At 36.0% G+C, this 15,943-nt stretch overlaps 1 protein-coding gene across 2 annotated transcripts in view; it reads right to left on the bottom strand.

Annotated features, from left to right (window-relative positions):
* Window positions 1-15,943, bottom strand: part of LOC128653000 (zinc finger BED domain-containing protein 6-like) — a 78,927-nt gene that overhangs the window by 9,562 nt on the left and 53,422 nt on the right. The window contains exon 1 of one of the 2 annotated variants that reach the window (XM_053706026.1): window positions 1,974-2,200. The exons of the other annotated variant lie outside the window; for it this stretch is intronic. The gene's annotated coding sequence lies outside the window, so the exon portion shown is untranslated. Of the gene's footprint in view, window positions 1-1,973; window positions 2,201-15,943 lie in introns of those variants that run through there. 2 annotated transcript variants of the gene reach the window in all.

Here is a 15,943-nt window from a genome sequence, read left to right as displayed (position 1 = left end):
TTTATTGATAGTGTAGTGTTAGGTTAATTGTAGGTAATTGTAGGTAGTTTATTTAATTAATTTATTGATAGTCTAGTGTTAGGTTTAATTGTAACTTAGGTTAGGATTTCTTTTACAGGTAAATTTGTCATTATTTTAACTATTTTAGCTATTAAATAGTTCTTAACTATTTAATAGCTATTGTACCTGGTTAAAATAAATACAAAGTTACCTGTAAAATAAATATAAATCCTAAAATAGCTATAATATAATTATAATTTATATTGTAGCTATATTAGGATTTATTTTACAGGTAAGTATTTAGCTTTAAATAGGAATAATTTATTTAATAAGAGTTAATTAATTTCGTTAGATTTAAATTATATTTAACTTAGGGGGGTGTTAGTGTTAGGGTTAGACTTAGCTTTAGGGGTTAATACATTTATTAGAATAGCGGTGAGCTCCAGTCGGCAGATTAGGGATTAATGTTTGAAGTTAGGTGTCGGCGATGTTAGGGAGGGCAGATTAGGGGTTAATACTATTTATGATAGGGTTAGTGAGGCGGATTAGGGGTTAATAACTTTATTATAGTAGCGCTCAGGTCCGGTCGGCAGATTAGGGGTTAATAAGTGTAGGCAGGTGGAGGCGACGTTGTGGGGGGCAGATTAGGGGTTAATAAATATAATATAGGGGTCGGCGATGTTAGGGCAGCAGATTAGGGGTACATAAGGATAATGTAAGTAGCGGCGGTTTACGGAGCGGCAGATTAGGGGTTAATAATAATATGCAGGGGTCAGCGATAGCGGGGGCGGCAGATTAGGGGTTAATAAGTGTAAGGTTAGGGGTGTTTAGACTCGGGGTACATGTTAGAGTGTTAAGTGTAGACGTAGGAAGGGTTACCGCATAGCAAACAATGGGGCTGCGTTAGGAGCTGAACGCGGCTTTTTTGCAGGTGTTTGGTTTTTTTTCAGCTCAAACAGCCCCATTGTTTCCTATGGGGGAATCGTGCACGAGCACGTTTTTGAGGCTGGCCACGTCCGTAAGCAACTCTGATATCGAGAGTTGAAGCTGCGTTAAAAATGCTCTACGCTCCTTTTTTGGAGCCTAACGCAGCCTTTATGTGGTCTCTCAATACCAGAGTTATTTTTATGGTGCGGCCAGAAAAAAGCCGGCGTTAGTTTTTCGGGTCGTTACCGACAAAACTCCAAATCTAGCCGGTAATTTCCAATAGAAAAAAATACAATACAATACAATCAACATAGGTAAATATAGCACTACAGCATTATCAACTCATCAAAATGCAAAGCCAAAAAAATGCATACCATTTAAAAAAAAAAAAAAAATGAAAAAATCCAATAAAAATAAATAAATAAATATATTAAAATAAGCATTTTACATTACAGTACCTAATTATACATATCAGAGTTCAAAAATCTCAAATAAAATCGAGTATATATACAATACATATAAATTAGAACCTAGTCAGCATCACTGGCTGCCAAATTGCCAATGCCCAATTCCATACTACAACGCAGGACTAGCAGGCAGCACAGTAAAAAAACAACAACACTACATTACAACAATTACAACATCTCTATGATGAACATCAGTACTTCTCAACCACAGTCCTCAAGTTAACCTAGGCTAGTAGTAGGCTATCTTTATAACGTCTTAAAAGAATTGTCTAGTCAAAATTAAAGTTTACTGATTCAGACAGAGGCAGAACATGCAATTTTAAGCAACTTTCAATTTTACTCCTATTATCAATGTTTCTCAATTCTCTTGGTAAAATTGAAAGAAATATCTGAATCATGAAAAAAAAAAAAAATCTGCTTCATATCACTTTAACTGGAGCACAGGTAAAATAATCAGTAACCATGTTAACTAAATTGGCTCTCACCTTAGGTACTGATTATTTCACCAGTGCTCTAGTTAAGACAGCATGAAAATATGGCCTGTATTTTGCCTATAAAAATAAATAGACCGCATATTACCTTCACAAATATTGATGAAATTGATTGAAGATGAAGATAACAAATGCGTCTTCTCACGGTGTGCAGTCCACCCTCCACAGTTGTCCACACAAAATTCCAAAAAAAGATGCCACAGGAGCAAATAGATAATAGCATATAGAAAAAAATTGGTATCCAAATAATCCAACATGAGTACACGACCACAAAACCAGTACGTCCTTCTCCAAAACTAAACCTTTCAAATGAAATGTTAAGAACTACATCTATTTATAACATTTACATATGGGAGGGAATAACTTGATTTAAATGTTTAAATTCGAATATTAAATAATTCGAATTCGAATATTACATTTAAAAATACAATTTTAGTTAAGAAATACAATTTCGAAATTAAAATCAAATTCGAAAATTTCGAATATTTATAATATAATAGCATTATAATAACAAATTCGAATTTGAATAGTACATTAGAAAAGCAAATACTATTTCGAAATTTAAATCGAATTCGAATATCTCATTACAAATAGTATATAATATATTCAATCGAATTCGAATATAACATTTCGAATTCGAATATGATATATCTCATCGAATTCGATTAGAATCAAATTTGAATATTATATTTCGAATTCGAATGTGAAATATAGTTTTCGAATTCTAATATAATATTCAAATTGGTGATTGGTTTGTGACTAAATCCCAACAGGTGAAAAATATGCCACTACCCATACTTCATATGCATCGCTATGTAAAGAAAACTACACTCTGAATTGAAATGGGCCTAGACTCAAACCATGAATAATCAAATGCACATCTTCATTCTTCACTTTCCTCCAGTGGAGACAAAACTAAGTTACCAGTGAGTTGTGGGCAGTTTTATAGAGCTCTTGGGGTTTGGGAATCTTTGTCTCCTCTAAGCGGCAGGGAAGAGTAAGTCCCAGGAGTAATGAATTTTGGACTTTCACTACCTGTATGAAAGAAAAGTAGTCAGTTGAGGGTAAGTCTCTAGATCTCTTGCCTTATGGGTAATAGAAACCAAACAAAGTACATTTAAATAATGTCATTAATATTTCTATACAGGATCTGAGTGATCTAAAGGTTGAAGTAAAAAGTTTAGTTGTGATGTTTTTCCCCTACAACCCACATCAACCTGTTTCACAGCATTTTAGATGTTAAAAACATGAATTATGCTTACCAGTTAATTTAATTTCCTTCTGTACAAGGAGAGTCCACGGCTTTATTCCTTACTGTTGGGAAATACTGAACCTGGCCACCAGGAGGAGGCAAAGAAACCCCAGCCAAAGGCTTAAATACCTCTCCAACTTCCCCCATCCCCCAGTCATTCTGCCGAAGGAACAAGGAACAATAGGAGAAAAATCAGGGTATAAAAGGTGCAATTAAGACAATTATAATTTAGGGGGCTGTCCATTGAAGAACACGGGTGGGGGCCGTGGACTCTCTTTGTACAGAAGGAAATCAAATTATCTGGTAAGCATAATTTATGTTTTCCTTCTTAATACAAGGAGAGTCCATGGCTTCATTCCTTACTGTTGGGAAACATATACCCAAGCTCTAGAGGACACTGAATGAAAACGGGAGAGACAAAAAGAGATGCAGACCCTAATCTGAGGGCACCACAGCCTGCAAAACCTTTCTCCCAAAGACTGCTTCAGCTGAAGCAAAAACATCAAACTTGTAAAATTTAGAAAAAGTGTGTAAGGAGGACCAGGTAGCCACCTTGCAAAGCTGATCCATAGAGGCCTTGTTCCTTAAGGACTAAGAGGAGTATAATGAGACGTAATTCTCTTAGGAGGTATATGTCCCGCTGTCTCATAATCTAAGTGGATAAGAATCCTCAACCAAAAAGATAAGGAAGTCGAATAGACCTTCTGGCCCTTATGCTTCCCAGAATATGCCACAAACAAGCAAGCTCCGCAGCTCCAGCAACCGAGGCAACGGCCGCTGCCAGTTGAAATAAATATCCCGTATGCTGAAACATTTTCCTGAGAAAAGTTTCCATTTTCTTATTCATTGGCTCTCTGAAAGATGAGCGATCCTCCAGAGGGATAGTAGTATGCTTAACTAACGTGGAGATAGCACCATCCACCTTAGGGACGGAACCCCACAACTCCAGCTGAGAGTCCGGGACCGAGAATAATTTTTTAAAGGCAAAAGGGAAAAGAAAGATCCAATTCTATCCTATTTTTTTTAATAATATTCACCATCTTTACAGGCACAGGAAAAGTTAGCAGTGCTACCCTGTCCTCATACACTCTAATTTAGGGATCAAAGGTTCATCGGGCAACTTGGCCTCTGGAACCTCTAATGTCGACAGAACCTCCTTTAGAAGAAAACGTAGGTGTTCAATTTTAAATCTAAAGGCTGCCTCCGGAGGCCTAGAGGTAGCAGACTCCGATCTAGAAATTTCACCCTCTGAAGACTCAGAGTTTGACCCATCCTGGGATACTTGAAAAGCAGACAAATCAAGTAAATCACTGGATGTCCCCTGGACTGGAGAGCTATGTTTAACCTTTCACTTGCACTTATCAGGGCGAGGTAAAGCACTAAGGGCCTCAGGCACAGCCGTCTTTAACTAAGTGGTAAAGTCTGATGGTAAAAGGCTCCCTCCAGATGGAGGATAAGGCGTGCTATGGGAAGCTGCATGTGACAATGGAGATGATTGATGGGTATGCACCTCACGGGACGGCGAGTCCTCAGAGTTGGACGTAGAACAGAGTCACCTGTAATAGAACTAAACACATCCGCAGGGCGTTGGTGCAGGTAAAAACACAGACTTTATTGTAAGTCATACAACAATCACAGGGTGCAAACAAGCTCAGGAGTGAACTGAGAACAACTGAAACGTCTGACGCGTTTCCTGCCCGTAGGCACTTCGTCAGGGACTAAACATGTCAATACAGACACAGCTTAAAAAGTCTCACCTAGCTACGTCACAATATAAACACCTGCTCATTAATGTTAAAGGAACAGCATATACTACCAGACAAAAAGTTGTTGATAGAGAACATGAGAGATATCCAAATACACTTATAATGCAAGTCAAAATTGTATCTTGTGTAATCCCTGTATATAAATCTTGTATCAGCAACAGTAACATATAAAAGATACAATACAAATGACTTGACTAAACAGTAACAAACAATTGAATCTCGCTATTCCCTGATATTGTCACAAACCAAGTAGTGCTGGATGAGCATTGAAAACAACAATATACAAGCTAAAAAATAATAATGTAATTGTTCTATAAGATGTTAAAGGGACTCACAAAGAATTATCAAACCGGCACACATATAATTATAAAAAATATAGTATTAATACAATAAAGTATATTATATGCGGCCAACTGTTTCACACCCAATCACTATGGGGTGTGAGAGAGAAATGTTGATAGAGACCAAGCTATTACACCTCTGACTCAGCATCTAATACCCAGGCTACATAAGCAAAAGTTTCTAGACCTAAATTAGCAAATTTAATAAATGTAATAAATTTGATAAAGTAGAAAGAAATAGATCCTTTAAAATGAATCTCTTGTGTTAGTGAATGAAATACCCAAATCGTAAAGGAAAAGAAAATGTGTAAAAATGTGTTGCGTGAGTGATGAACAATATATGATTGTGTATAAAATAAAAATGTGAGGATGGAATAAGCATGCATAGGTAAAGATGCATGAATAATAAATGTACATAATACTAATGGGTGTTAGACTCTTACCTCTAATAATCGTGCCTAAAGGAGTAATGGATTTATAGATACATATAATATTTCAGAATGAGTGGAGATTGTAAGGGAAAAAAACCCTCCTGGAGGTGCGCACAGAAGAAGCCGTGATCCAGCTGGAGAAGAGTCGTAAGGGGAATAAGATTCCTGGAACAGACCAAGCACTCGATAGATGTGGCAGCACTCTTAGGGATAGACGTAACAAATATCTGTAGGAGCAGAAAAAAGAGAGGCGCCTTATGGGACAGTATCGTTTACACAACGTTCGGGGAACAGGAGATAACACACAAACCCAAGAGCGGGGTACTCACAAGGATTGCGGCATAAACGTATGCCTCACTGCGCAGGACGGGACCTTAGTCGCCCGACAGACAGACCAGTAGGAGAGAGTGTCCGGAACTCCAGGGTCCAATCAGCAGCTGCTGGTAGTAGGAGTGTCAGGAGATAGCCGTCCGTGGTGCATCCAATCACTGATGACTCTATTGGAGAGACAAGCAAGCGGACCAACCAGAACACAACAGTCGAAAGAGCGGGGGTATCGAAGAAGGCAGTTTTATTTAAAACCAGTATAAAAACATATGCTTGATATGCAATAAAATATATATATATATAATATTTCAGTAAATCTAATAAACAAGTGATGATATAACCAAATCCTACTCTTTAAAAATATAAAGATAAAGAAAGACTAAAAGTAAGAATAAAAATAAATGATAAAATTAAGAGTGCACATGGTGTCCTTATCCAGACTATTATTAATGTGAGGGCTAGACTCGTAAATATTAATATTTAAAGAAACAGTGTGAATAATAAATATAATAAATTCACTATTTCTACTAACTACGGTAGAATGACCCTTAATTATATCTTTCAAAATATGGGTTAAACCAAGGGCCAGCTCATACCTTGTGGAGCTGTGGTTACTATTTCTACTAACTGAGGTGAAAAGACCCTTAATTATATCTTTCGAAATATGGGTTACATTAAATTAAGGGCCAGCTCATACCTTGTAGAGCTGTAGTGGCAAGGGTGGGTAAAATGAGCATAACTTTGGGTTCTTCGTAGGATAAACAGATAGGGACCAGGTCAAAGATAATTATTATATACACATCCGTATACACAACTTCTATGAAATACTATGAAATGTTGAACTTCGCCAGACTAAGTAAAAGGACATAGTCTACAAAATATCTGAGATCAGTAATTTTATTAATACCCTGAGGAGCACCTGTGGATAAGTTAAAGATCCAGAAGGCTTCTTTCCTATTAAGGACAGCCACTCTGTCTCCTCCTTTAATGTCATAAGGGGCATGAGTATATACTGAAATATTATATGTATCTATAAATCCATTACTCCTTTAGGCACGATTATTAGAGGTAAGAGTCTAACACCCATTAGTATTATGTACATTTATTATTCATGCATCTTTACCTATGCATGCTTATTCCATCCTCACATTTTTATTTTATACACAATCATATATTGTTCATCACTCACGCAACACATTTTTACACATTTTCTTTTCCTTTACGATTTGGGTATTTCATTCACTAACACAAGAGATTAATTTTAAAGGATCTATTTCTTTCTACTTTATCAAATTTATTACATTTATTAAATTTGCTAATTTAGGTCTAGAAACTTTTGCTTATGTAGCCTGGGTATTAGATGCTGAGTCAGAGGTGTAATAGCTTGGTCTCTATCAACATTTCTCTCTCACACCCCATAGTGATTGGGTATGAAACAGTTGGCCGCATATAATATACTTTATTGTATTAATACTATATTTTTTATAATTATATGTGTGCCGGTTTGATAATTCTTTGCGAGTCCCTTTAACATCTTATAGAACAATGACATTATTATTTTTTAGCTTTTATATTGCTGTTATCAATGCTCATCCACCACTACTTGGTTTGTGACAATATCAGGGAATAGCGAGATTCAATTGTTTGTTACTGTTTAGTCAAGTCATTTGTATTGTATCTTTTATATGTTACTGTTGCCGATACAAGATTTATATACAGGGATTACACAAGATATAATTTTGACTTGCATTATAAGTGTATTTGGATATCTCTCATGTTCTCTATCAACGACTTTTTGTCTGGTAGTATATGCTGTTCCTTTAACATTAATGAGCAGGTGTTTATATTGTGACGAAGCAGACAATAACATACAGGGGAAGCATTAAATAATTTTCAAGTTTAATGTGCTATTTTAACATTAAAAACTGTTTTTTTAAATAGTAGGGAGATATGGTTACTGAAAAACAGATCGATCAAACCATGTTTAAAAGTTCATTTCAGAAACATAGTTGTAGATAATTTTTAATGAGCATCAGAAGAGATATTAATGGAAGTGGCAGCTATAACCCAACAGAATAAGAGATGTGCTTTTAACAATTTGACATATGAACAAGGACAGGCACTATACTACAGGATAGTTAATATAATATAAAGCTACTTGTCAAGGTAAAAAAAAGTGGATGGTTTGTCATGGGAGTCTCTACTTACCTATAAAAAAATATAGGGTGAATAAAGGTAGAATTGATATGACTAAATATATTACAGAAAAACAAACTTTTAAGTGACACTTTTAGAACTAATCACACCAACAGAGGGTATAGGATTTGATATTTAGTGAATTGTGGTACAATGTATGTAATTTATTTATTGATCTGCAGTGCTTTCCAACAGCAATATGTTGGAAAGACCAAAATAATGTTTAGAGATTGTGTTCAAGAACATATTAGGGATATTAAAAATCCTGATGCCTCCACTCATGTTGCAAGGTGTTTTAAGCATCATCATTCGGATATAAGGATATAGAATATCTGGAATATCTACCTTTTACTTAAAAGACATTCCATATCCTTATATCTGTACTAAAGAGATTTTTTATCTCAATACTAGGGGGTAAATTTAACATAGTGCGAGCGGCCGCTAGCAGGGGGTGTAAATCAACCCGATAGTATTTGATCAAGTTGATTTCTGTCCGCGACCTCAGAGCAGGCGGACAAGTTATGGAGCAGTGGTCTTTAGATCGCTGCTTCATAACTTCTGTTTCCGGTGAGCCTGAATGCTCGCTGGAAACACGGGGCATCAAGCTCCATACTGAGCTTGATAAATAGGCCCCCATAACTCAATTTGGTCTTAATATAGAGGCTGATGTAAATCTGTTTGTATACTCTATTTGCTACAACATGAATAAACTTTGATGTATCAATAATGCTGTGGTTAGGAATTTACATTTACTATGTACATCTCCCCTAGAAAAATTTTAAGATGCACCCATAAATGCATTCAAAGAAAATAAGAATCCTTTTGTAAGAAAATAACAAAAGCGATGTACAAGTAATACCTTTAATAACTAACTAAAAGTGGATACAATTGCAAGCTTTCAGGACACTGAGTTCCCTTCATCAGGCATTCCTATTTACAAATGAAGCCCAGACATATTTCTATACAGTTTACAGGGTAAGGCAGTAAGGTATATGCATTTAAATATGACAAAATGAACATTTGCTGCTAGGTCAGAGCCTTGGGAAAAAGTTCACAGGGATGTGTGAAGTATTTGTGAATCCTGGACATGATTACATAGATATGCAAAACAAAATGGTGAACTCACAGAGTACAGAATTATGTTGTAGCTTATATATGAAGAGACTGTTTGTGTCAAACAAATGAAGCAAATAAGGCGGCTGGTCTCCTATAGGTGATTCGCAGCTGGCCTCCTATAGGTGATTTGCTCAGTGATCTGTCTTTTTTGCCGATTGGGTAGCCAGCAGGCCACCTATAGGTGATTCGTTCATACACGTGATTGATACGTCATTGGCATAGCCAAGATCAGTCTGATGCAGGCTGTTGTTGGTCGATCATGCAGTGGTGGAGTGTTCCCAGAAGGCTAACAAGCTTGCATGAAATTGGAACTCCACCACAAAGTAGTATTGGGACGTACATAAGGTTTCGAGAGGGTGAGCGTTATATTTATTTCCTGCCTATATTTGTCACCTTTACAGTGGTACTTAAGGGCATGACATGCATTAAATAGTCATTTAACAATTTGAGGCCAGCCATATGATTATTTTTAGGGGTGTCTACAGTGTATCCTTTTATACTCTTATGTACTATATCAAACAAATGAAGACAGATACTAGACAATAGTTACTAAGGAGTAGCTGACTTGTGTGCAATCAAGATATGAATTAAAATGCAGTGAAACACAAAAGTAAATGTAATGCAATAGTATTTTAACCTACCAGTGTGAAAAAGAATTGAATACATTAATTAATCAATCAGGAATCTAAACAAAAATCTATAACTTTTCTCAAATTCTATCAGACATTAGGATGAGTGAGATGATTTGGGGTAGTCTTGATTTGGGTGAGAGGTGAGGTAAGTGAGAGTATTCATTAATATGGAAACATTTAAGGTGGAGAGACCCATGGATATGGTGGGTATGCTCAGATACTTATGGGTTGTATCGCAATTATGTGGAGAAGATAATAGTATTTATTCATTTTTTAAAAAAGTGTTATAATGTATATTTACTGTAAATATTTTACTTCCAATTTTCTGCATAAAGTGGAATGGGACCTATGTATATATAAACAGATATTATATATATATATATATATATATATATATATATATATATACAAACTTGAACAAAAATGATGCGCCTGCACAGCTTCTAAAAAGTCCAAATCTTTAATCGGTCAAATAAAAAACATCAGTGGCAGAAGTCTAAGATGTTTCAGCCTGGGACCTTACTCATAGACATACACTTGAAAGTAATACCGCCAAAATTTAAAAGCAAAAACTGATGTTCATTGGCTGAAACCTAATCACTTAGGTTAATTGTACATTCATAACAGCAGTGTTAATTACATTTACTAAAGAACCATCTCTTTCTTTATACAATGAATTTAGCTCTATATGTATTAAAATATGGTCATCTATCTTTAACACATAGTGATACAAATTCAAGAAAAACATATGAGCAAAACAAAACAGAACAATATGTTGAAAATAATGTTAACAGCAATAAGTTATGTTGCTTTTCCCAAAATACATGCACTATAATACATATTTATTCAATACTTCTAAAGTATGAACCATCTATAGAATTTTTATTTATTAAAGTGCAAAAAATGCAAATGCAGAAAGGTTCAAACATATATACTTCTATGCATAGAAAGATGTCTTAGACAGATGAGATAGTTCAGGGAAATAGACCATAAAGAAACAAAAAAGAAGAACAAATATAGTTCAAATGCAGAGAGAATGGTCTCATCCGTAGGTCACAAACATTCCCTGATAAATCTCATATTGGAACATAATATATGCATAAGAGTATAGAACCGTAGAATAAAAATATGTATAATAAAGATATGATTGCATGTATATATACAGTACATGTGGGAAGTCTCACAGAAGGAGTGTTATAAATAACCACATTAAAGACAACAACATCATTCTATAAACTGGGAGAATGATTTAAACTGTAATTTATATTAGAGGAAATGTTCATTCCCCAAAATTTGATTAGTCATTCCCAAAAATTGATGATGTCATATAGAGAGTTATAGCCCTTGGGGATACGTGACTCTAGTGTAAATATCCAATAAGCTGCCCTCTTGAAGAGGATTTTGTTAGTATCCCCTCCTCATTTAGGTGCTACAACTTGCTCTATGACCATCCACTTAAAGGTTATGTTAGAACTATTATGTTCATTTATAAAATGTTTGGCCATTTCAGAGCAGGGATCAGACCTTTTTATGTCTGACAAGTGCTGCCTTATCCTTTCTCTGACTTCTCTTGATTTCCCTTTTTTGGTCCTGCAGTTGACACATGTTGCACTTTGTAATTCTTCCCTGTAGAGAATGATTGAAAAGAGTCACCTCTCTGGATAAAGGAGCATGGTATATATGCACTGTATCCACATCTATACATACCCCTAGAGTCCAACCATGAACTGGTTGCTCTAAGAGTAGGCATCATGCTTGGTAACATTTGATTACCAATTGTTACCCCTCTTCTGTAGGTGAATCTGCAACCTTTCTGTATGGTTTCTACCAGACCATCATCCACCAACAGCATAGGTAAGTTTTTGTGAATGAATTTGCAGACATCATCATAATCAGATGAATATTGGGTGACAAATGTCACAGGTTCCCCACTTAACTGTCTGTGATTGGTGGTTTTTAACTTAGATTTGTCCAACAGCAAGGTATGTCTTTCTAAATAATTGACCTCCTGTTTTGCTCTTTGTATGACATTTTCCTTGTATCCCCTCTGTTTTAACCTCTCTGCAAGGTCATTGCTATGAGTAGCAAAGTCAATGTCATCAGAACAATTTCTTCTTGCTCTGATGAACTGCCCTTTAGCAATCGAATAGCGGACTTTTCTGGGGTGATTGCTCTTACCATGTAGTAAGGTAATACCTGCTATGGGTTAGCAAATTTTGCCCCCATGGCAGTCCCTTGGAGTTGTTAATAGAAACTGTCTTCAAATTTGAAGTAATTGTGTGTTAGTAAAAATTGTAACACTTCAAGTATGTATTGGGAGAAGCACCCACTATAGTTTGTATCTGTTTCCAAAAAATATTTAATCGCTTGTATACCCATGGTGTGGAGGATAGAAGAATACAGGGACACCACGTCAATTGTCAACCAGTTCTTCCCAAACAAAGGTGTTAAAAATCTGTAAGACATGCTTGGTGTTGTGTAAATAGCTGTGTAGCTTAAGGACCAGAGGCTGCAAAATGCTATCAATTCAGATAATGGCTCACATAGTGAGCCTATTCTAGACATGATGGCTCTGCCCTTCACATCAAATACACTTTTATGGACTTTAGGTAAGAGGTGAAAAATGGATGTAACTGGGTTGTCAACATATAGAAAATCAAAAGTCTGTTGGTCAATATGCCCTTCACTTAGTCCATCATCAAGAAGAGATCTCAAATCTCTCTTGAATTTATGAACTGGAGTACAGGAGAGTAGTTTGTAACCATTAGCACTATTTAGCTGTCTAAGAATTTTGGCGGTGTAAGACACTCTGTGCCATATAACTACACTACCCCCTTATCTGCATTTTTTATCACCAAATTGCTATTTCATTTAATGGTTCTAAGGGCAAGTTTTTCATCCTTGATCAAATTTTGTAAACCTTTGGAAGGTTTAGTAGAGAGATCAATAAGATCGATCTCAATACACTTCTGGAAATTAACCAGTATATCACCACGAGATTGTAATGGGTAAAAGATAGATCTCGGCTTAAAGCCGATGTGAGAATTTATGTGATCTATTTCTAGTTCACTCTCTCTACTAAATGTGGTGAGTCTGTGCACATCTCCAGCTTTTGAAAAATCAATTTGAGTAGTTGGATCAGTTTCTAGTACAAGAAGTTCACTATGTAAACCCTGTTTCATTGGATAATCAATATCCTGATGAAAGTGTTTATTTAGGGTTAAAGATCAGATCAATCTATTCACACCTACCCACGTCTGGTAGTAAGAACAAACCCTAAACCATAATTCTGTACTTTCTTTTCTGACCTACTTAACTGATTATTAGTTAAGTTAATTATATTGCTCTTAAGGTCATAACTGATCTTCATGTCAGGCTCCATAGTGTGACTTGCAGTATTAGTGTCACCTATTGTAGTTGATACTTGTTCTGACCTCTGCCTCTCCTGAGTGTGTAACGTTGTTGTTGTGATCTCATATTTGGTCCTCTTCTTTTTTTTCTCCCTCTCCCTTATTCCTGAGGGATCACTAGGGGAAGAAAACCTGTTCTAAAAGTAAATATTTATCTTGATTATTTGCTGTATTAGTCTGTCCAGTGGCTGCCTGCTGGTATTTATTGGTCAATTGACTGGCTACATTACTTTCTCCTCTATCAAAAATAACCACCTTTTGAGTGTTTTCTTTTGGGATTTAAGAGTAGATTTGGGTATAGCTCCATGAGTTCTAGCCTGTTCATTGTCAGTATCGTCTTGGTCAGATCGTGAATTTTCACCAGTCATTGCTGTTCCAAGTGTCCTTATCATTTTGTCTTTGGTCTCTTTGAGAATTACATCTCTGTCTACAATCACGTGATCTGTTTCTATTTTGTTGTTGCCATACATACACCTTGTCCTGATTATAGTCAGTCTGATCTTGGATAAATTTGTCATGTTTGGACTGTATAAGCTCTTTTTTGAGTTGTGATATGCTATTCTTTAAGATAGTGTCAAACTCCTTATAGTTGTTCTCATGGACATTGAGGTCTAGTTCCCTTTGTAGTGTGATAATCTGATCTCTGTCTTTATATTCTATTATAAGTGACATAAATTTGAAGGAACAATTGGAAAGTGAGTTGTTCCATCTATAAACAAAGTCGTTTGCATCAGTTGTAAATGTCGGAAACTTCTTGATTCGTAAGCCTCTTGGCACTATTTTTAATCTGACATATCTCTCAAGTGTCCATTTGTCCCATTTCAATTTAATCTCCCTTTTCATGAGATTCTCCATTGTTTGAAATATATCACTAAGAGGATTGAAGTTTAATGTTTCATTAAAAATGTTTTCAAAATCTTGTTCTAATTGATATATATATATATATATATATATATATATATATATATATATATATATATATATATATATATATATATATATCTACACCTGTATATATAATCATCAATTGATCAGGAATAGTCTTTGTGGAAGGGTAGCAGTCAAGAAACCACTTTTTCAGAATGGGAACTGGGTGAAAAGGCTAATAAATCCTAAAGCTCACAAAGATTTAAATGAAGATCAGTGGAAAAGAGTATTGTGAAGTAATAAATTCAAGTTTGACATTTTTGGGTCCAATTGTCGATAATATGTGAGAAGAAGAGTTGGAGAGAGATGGAAGAATGAGTGCTAGCGGCCCTCAGTAAAACATGGTGGATGGACTGTCCTGGTTTGAGGCTGCATTTCTGCCAGTGGTGTTGGCGATATTGTCCATATTGATGGGATCATGAATGCTGAAAAGTACAGAGAGGTTTTAATTCATCATTCCATTCCTTCTGAGTTGGGATTGGTTTTATTTTTCAGCATGATAACGACCCCAAGCACACTGCTAATGCATTAAAATCATATTTGGAGAGACAAACAGCTGATACAACACTGACAGTCATGGCTGGCTTCCACAGAATCCAGACCTGAATAACATAGAGGCAGTATGGGATCACTTGAACAGAGAAATAAATAAAAGACAACCTAAATCTAAAGAAGAACTCTGGGAAGTGCTGAAAGAAGCCTGGTATAATATACCAGAAGTTTACTTCAGAAAATGTAATCAAAGTCTCTTCAAAAGAGTTCAAGATGTGCTTAGTGTCAAGGGAGGTCACACTACAGGGAGTGCAGAATTATTAGGCAAGTTGTATTTTTGAGGATTAATTTTATTATTGAACAACAACCATGTTCTCAATGAACCCAAAAAACTCATTAATATCAAAGCTGAATAGTTTTGGAAGTAGTTTTTAGTTTGTTTTTAGTTATAGCTATTTTAGGGGGATATCTGTGTGTGCAGGTGACTATTACTGTGCATAATTATTAGGCAACTTAACAAAAAACAAATATATACCCATTTCAATTATTTATTTTTACCAGTGAAACCAATATAACATCTCAACATTCACAAATATACATTTCTGACATTCAAAAACAAAACAAAAACAAATCAGTGACCAATATAGCCACCTTTCTTTGTAAGGACACTCAAAAGCCTGCCATCCATGGATTCTGTCAGTGTTTTGATCTGTTCACCATCAACATTGCGTGCAGCAGCAACCACAGCCTCCCAGACACTGTTCAGATAGGTGTACTGTTTTCCCTCCTTGTAAATCTCACATTTGATGATGGACCACAGGTTCTCAATGGGGTTTAGATCAGGTGAACTAGGAGGCCATGTCATTAGATTTTCTTCTTTTATACCCTTTCTTGCCAGCCGCACTGTGAAGTACTTGGACGCGTGTGATGGAGCATTGTCCTGCATGAAAATCATGTTTTTCTTGAAGGATGCAGACTTCTTCCTGTACCACTACTTGAAGAAGGTGTCTTCCAGAAACTGGCAGTAGGACTGGGAGTTGAGCTTGACTCCATCCTCAACCCGAAAAGGCCCCACAAGCTCATCTTTGATGATACCAGCCCAAACCAGTACTCCACCTCCACCTTGCTGGCGTCTGAGTCGGACTGGAGCTCTCTGCCCTTTACCAAA

The sequence above is a fragment of the Bombina bombina genome, chromosome 3 (genome assembly GCF_027579735.1).
Source record: "Bombina bombina isolate aBomBom1 chromosome 3, aBomBom1.pri, whole genome shotgun sequence".
NCBI classification, from domain to species: Eukaryota; Metazoa; Chordata; class Amphibia; order Anura; family Bombinatoridae; genus Bombina; species Bombina bombina.
Note: the sequence above shows the minus strand (reverse complement) of the source record. Positions and strands in the feature narration are given on the sequence as shown.